The sequence below is a fragment of the Theropithecus gelada genome, chromosome 2 (genome assembly GCF_003255815.1).
Source record: "Theropithecus gelada isolate Dixy chromosome 2, Tgel_1.0, whole genome shotgun sequence".
Lineage (NCBI taxonomy): Eukaryota > Metazoa > Chordata > Mammalia > Primates > Cercopithecidae > Theropithecus > Theropithecus gelada.
In genome coordinates, this window is record NC_037669.1 from 187164768 (window position 1) to 187171099 (window position 6332).

Consider the following 6332-nt stretch of genomic DNA (forward strand, 5'->3'; position numbering starts at 1 on the left):
GGCTTTTAAATTTTTTGGAAACTAGGATGTCCCTATTATCTTACTAAGCCTCACAGCAAATACCGAATGAAGATGGGGGGAGGCTAGTGGGAAGTGTTTTCTTTTCCTTGTGGAAATGAGTTTAAAGGGTTTTATGACTTGTCCATATTCTCACAACTGTTGAGTGGATAAATCAGAATCTGAATGTGCAGAAGGTGGATTTTATAGACACTGACTAAAGATGTGTGCCCTGGGGACAAAATAAAGCCTAGATAATAGCTTCTCTGACAGTTCGTGAGGATCTGACAGTTTCTGGTCTGTATAAGTGAAGAAGGAATCAATAAAAGAGGTATATCAAATTATATAATCAAATAAGCAATATTACTTGATTATATAATTTTGAATAAACATTTTAGTCTAACCAGAGAAGCGTGTTCAAAATCTGTTAGTTCTACTTCCAAAATCAACTTCAAGTCTGTGCATTCCTCTCCAACTCCACTGCTACCTTTCTAGTCTTCAAATATTCACTAGTAGTCTCTTGGCTTATCATAATAAACCTCCTACCTGATGATCTCACCTCCATTCTTCATCTCTTCTTACAAATAATGCATATGGAACTGAGAAGAATCTTTTCTAAAATTTATATCATCCCCTTTCCTTGCTTAAGATGTTTTAAAGTTTTTCTTTAACAATAAAAGGTAAAATATAATTCCTCAGCATGGTCCATAAGGCCTGAATAGGCTGATGTTTATCCACTTTTTCAACATCAGCTTTTGCTTCACTCACTGTGCTCCAACCATAATGGTTTTATTTCACATTTGAAAAAGTGCTGGGAGATTTCCTACTTTAAGGATTTGGCTTATGCTATTCTCTTTGCCTGGGATGCTCTTCCTACTACTGCCAATTGATTGACACTTCATCATCATTCTTCAGAACTTATCTTAAATTCCCTTTTTTTTTTTTTTGAGACGGAGTCTTGCTCTGCCACCCAGGCTGGAGTGCAGTGGCCGGATCTCAGCTCACTGCAAGCTCCGCCTCCCGGGTTCACGCCATTCTCCTGCCTCAGCCTCCCAAGTAGCTGGGACTACAGGCGCCCGCCACCTCGCCCGGCTAGTTTTTTGTATTTTTTAGTAGAGACAGGGTTTCACCGTGTCAGCCAGGATGGTCTCGATCTCCTGACCTCGTGATCCGCCCGTCTCGGCCTCCCAAAGTGCTGGGATTACAGGCTTGAGCCACCGCGCCCGGCCTTAAATTCCCTTTTTAAGAGTCTGGCATAATCTACGCCCTCGGTGAATTATATTCTTTGTTTCTTTTAATGTTTCAGATTATCTACATGTAATTGCTAAACTATCCGAAAATAATCTAGAAAATCTGAAAAGTCATTCTTTTCATTGTATGCATTTGTACTTTTCCAACCACAATGTCAGAGGCATATTATCAGATGAGAACGTGCTTTTAATTCGTAAAGTAAGGTTTTAAGAAGCCACTTTGTGTGAGATAGTGAAGTGTGCTGAAACAGCACTGGGGGCTTGGGCTTTGCTGCTAAGTTGAGGAGTCACCATAGCCAAGTTAAATTGCTTCCATGGACTTCATTTCCTCTATCTCTGAGGTACAAAGACTGGAAGGAGACAATTCCTATAGACCTTTCTGACTTACTATTCCAAAGGTGCTCTATACTAAAACACGGCTTTCAAATGATTTTCCAATACAGGCATACCTTAGATATTAGCAATTCAGTTCCAGATCACTGCAATAAAGTGAATTTTGCAATAAAGTGAGCCAGACAAAAATTTGGGTTTTCTTGTGCATATAAACGTTATGTTTGTGATATACTGTATTCTATTAAGTGTGCAATAGTATTATATCAACAAAACAATGTACATACACCTTAAATAAAAATACTCTTGCTAAAAAATGCTAACCATCATCAGGGCCTTCAGCAGGTCCTAATCGTTTTGCTGGTGTAGGATCTTACGTCAATGTTGATGGTTGCTGACTGATCAGAGTGGTGGTTGCTGAAGGTTCGGGAAGCTGTGAGGATTTCTTAAAATAAAACAATAATGAAGTTTGTTCCATCAGTTGACTCAAGAACATTCTTGTCCCAAAAGATGTTTCTGTAGTGTGTGATGCTGTAAAACTTCTCTCAGAATTGAAGTTAGTCCTCCAAACCCTGCCACTGCTTTATCAACTAAGTTTATGTAATATTCTAAATCCTTTGCTGTCATTTCAAAATACTTACAGCATGTCCACCAGAAGTAGATTCCATCTTTAAAAAACAAAACACTTTTTTTGGCTCATTCATAAGAAACTCTTCACCCATTCAAGCTCTATCATGAACTTGCAGTAATAGAGTCACATCTTCAGAGTAGATTTAGCATAATTCTTGTGAACCCTAGGATTTTCAGAATGACGAATGAGATTTGGCTTCAACTTAAAGTCACATCTGCATTAGCCCCTCACAAGAGAGTCAGCCTGTTCTTGGAAGCTTTGAAACTAGGAATTGACTTCCACTCTTTATGAAAGTTCTAGATGGCATCTTCTCCCCACAGGAGGTTGTTTTAAGTACACTAAAAATCTTCAGAAGACCCGGATGGTGGGAGGCACTATCCGGATCTTCTGTAGCCTGCGCTGGCCCTGGGATCTCAGCATAGGTCTTTGGCTCTTCCTCCTCTTGAGCAGCCGTGGCTGCCAGGAAGACCCAGAACCCCAAGGCTGGGGTGGCCCAAGTGCAGGTGGTTTTGGTGCTCAATATCAGTGTGGTGCAGGGGCTACAGGACATACTGAGGACCAACCTGGGATCCAAGGGCACCATGAGGACGCCTGTTTCTGGTGCTGGACAAATCAAACTTACTAAAGACAGCTATGTGCTGCGTCACAAAATGCAAATTCACGAAGTGCAAATGCTATTAAATGTATTCTTAATAGCAAAAGTAGCAACAGCTCAGGATGATATAACTGGTGATGGTATGACTTACAGTGTCCTAATAATTAGAGAGCTACTGAAACAGTCCAACCTCGACATTTCTGAAGGCCTTCATCCCATTATTCAATCACTGAAGGATTTGAGACTCTAAAGGAAAGGGCCCTTCAGTTCTTGGAACATGTCAAAGTAAGCAGAGAGATGCACACAGAAACATTTAAGAGATGTGACCAGTACATCTCTTCATACCAAAGTTTGTGCTGAACTTGCAGACGTCTTAACATAGGCTGTAGTGGACTCCATTTTGGCCATTAAAAAACAAGATGAACCTATTGATCTCATAGAGATGAAAAATAAACCTGAAACTGATACAAGCTTAGAGGCCTGTTTTGGATCATGGAGCATGGCATCCTGATATGAAGAAAAGGGTGGAAGATGCATACATCCTCAAGTGTAGTGTGTCATTAGAATAAGAAAAAAGGAAGTAAATTCTGGCCTTTTTATTTGCAAGAGTGAAGAAGAGAGAGGAAAAAAATCATAAAATCAGAAAGAAAGTTCATTGAACATATAGTTAAAAAATAATAGAACTGGCCGGGCGCGTTGGCTCATGCCTGTAATCCCAGCACTTTGGGAGGCCGAGGTGGACGGTTCACGAGGTCAGGAGATCGAGACCATCCTGGCTAACATGGTGAAACCTTGTCTCTACTTAAAAAAAACAAAAAAATTAGCAGGGTGTGGTGGCGGCGCCTGTGGTCCCAGCTACTCGGGAGGCTAAGGCAGGAGAATGGTGAGAACCCAGGAGGCAGAGCTTGCAGTGAGCCGAGATCGCGCCACTGCACTCCAGCCTGGGTGAGAGTGAGACTCCGTCTCAAAAAAAAAAAAAAAAAAAAATCTGCGGTGATTCAGATAAAGGACTTGTTGTTATTACCAAAAGGGAATTGATCTCTTTTCCTTAGACACTCTTGCAAAAGAAGGTGTAGTAGGTCTGCACAGAGCTAAAAGTAGAAATATGGACAGGCTGACTCTGGCTTGTGGCAGGGTAGCCCTGATTTATTTTGATGACCTAAATCCCAACTGCTTGGGACTTGCAGTTCTTGTGCATGAGTATATATTGAGAGAAGAGAAGTTCACCTTTATTGAGAAATGTAACAATCCTCACTCTGTCACGTCATTGATCAAAGGATTGAATAAACACACACTCTCTCAAACCACAGATGCCATCAGAGATGGCTTGAGGGCTGTCAGAAGAGCTATTAATGATGGCTGTGTAGTTCCAAGTGCTGGTGCCGTGGACGTGGCAATGGCAGAGGCCCTAATTAAATATAAGCCCAGTGTAAAGGGCAGTGAACAGCTTGGAGTTCAACCATTTACTGATGCATTGCTCGATTATTCCCAAGGTTCTTGCTCAGAATTCTGCTTTTGACCTTCAAGAACATTAGTTGAAATTCAAGCAGAATATTCAGAATCAGTCTGCTTGTGGATGTGGACCTCAACATAGGTGAACCAATGGTAGCAGCAGAAATAGGAGTATGGGATAACCATTGATTAAAGAAACAGCTTCTTCACTCCTGCACTGTGATTGCCACCAACCTTCTCTTGGTTGTCGAGATCATGCAAGCTATTAATAGAATGTCCTCTCTGAAAGGTTCAGTTGAAGCTTTGCTGTATCTGAGTCTTAAAGACTCTGCAAAGTGATCCTGAGGAATATAGCTGTGGAATTTTTGTCCAAGCTTCAAATGGTTTTCAAAGGAATTTTCTTTTCCCATATGTAAAAAAGGAGAGAACACTGGAACCTAACAGAATTTTGAAGTTCTGAAATTACAATTACAGTATTTTTTAAATTGCACTGAGGTATGAGCACATAAAGCAGGTCTATGTCTGTCTTTTACCCAGTGAACAGGATGTTTTGCTTTAGCTGCAGTTACATAAAATTCCATGTGAGAAAAGCATGTTATCTAGCTTATTATTAAATATTTATTGAAAAACAAATTTTAATGTTTAATAATTTCTTACGAGGATGTTTGTTAAATTATCCAACAGTATCCTATTGTCATGTATTTAGGTTTAAATAAATTTTGTGCTAATATAAATAACACTTATGTAATTTAAGATTTTGAAAACGTCCCTGTTAGTATAAATTTCTATTTGCAACCTTATTGGATCAGTTGGACTTTTCCTGCTTTTGAAATAGCTTTGCTACAATACTCCCCACAAAACATTAAGCTGTAGTAAATGAGAAGAAGAGTAAACTAGAGGCAAGGGAGTTGAGAGAGTTGCAAGGGACAAGTGGCAAAAATAGAAGAAGCAGAGGTAAAAGATGATGGAGGGCGTGGTGACTAAGGGCTAAGGCTATTGGGTGAAATACGAGATTCATAGCTGACCATATTTTCAAGCCTCTGAACTTTTTGCTTGGGCAGCATTATCCATCCCAAACCCTCTAGTGTCATATTTTTCTCACCCAAATTACTGTTCTCTCCTACATATTTCCACAAGATTGTTTATGTACAGTTGGTCTATTTCTGTAGTCCTCGAAGATGAAATGTGTGATACTATGAACCACACCCATATAAGACAGTGAAGTAATTGATAAATGCTGTGTGTGTTCTGACTGCTCCAGCAACTGACCATTCTCTGACCTGTTTCCTCCCACTTCAGCCTCCCCATTCCCTGAGACATCCCAATATTTGAGGGCTTAGCAGTTATCTTCAGTGAATGTGTAATAAATATTAAGTTAAAACCTCAAAACAAAAAATAAAATATGTTGCTTAGTATCTAGCCACCTTTATCAGCTATCCTAGCAGATCTTTTGGCTAACTCGCTGCAACTTCTGTGTCAAGCACTTGCTGCCTCATCTTGTACTTTCGTGTTATGAAAATGACTTCTTTGCTTAAATCTCATGAACCAAACTTTTGCCAGCTTCTGACTTTTCTTCTTTAGCCTCCTCACCTCAGTGTATAGTATCTTATGGATCATTGTATGGTCTTGCTCTGGATTAGGCTTTGGTTTAAGGGAATGTTGTGACTTGTTTGATCCTCTATCCAGACTTCTCGAACTTTCTCCATACCAGCAATATAACAGATTTGCTTTTTTATTTGTGTGTTCACTGGAATGGCACTTTTAACAACCTTCAGTAATTTTTCCTTTGCAATCATAATTTGGCTAAAGGTTGGAACAAGAGACCTAGCTTTGGGCCTATTTCAGCTTTCAACCTGTCTTCCCCTCACTTAATCCTTTCTATTTTTTGATTGAAAGTGAGAGGCATGTGACTCTTCCATTCATGTGAACACTTAGAGGCCATTTTAGGGTTATTATTTGGCTCTATTTTATTTTATTTTTAATTTATTTATTTTTGAGGCAGAGTCTCACTCTATCACCCAGGCTGGAGTACAGTGGCACAATCTTGGTTCACTGCAACTTCCGCCTCCCAGGTTCA

At 39.9% G+C, this 6332-nt stretch overlaps 1 pseudogene; it reads left to right on the forward strand.

Annotated features, from left to right (window-relative positions):
- The first annotated feature begins 2666 nt into the window (after positions 1-2666).
- LOC112619435 lies at positions 2667-4594 on the forward strand (annotated as a pseudogene).
- Positions 4595-6332: the final 1738 nt, after the last annotated feature.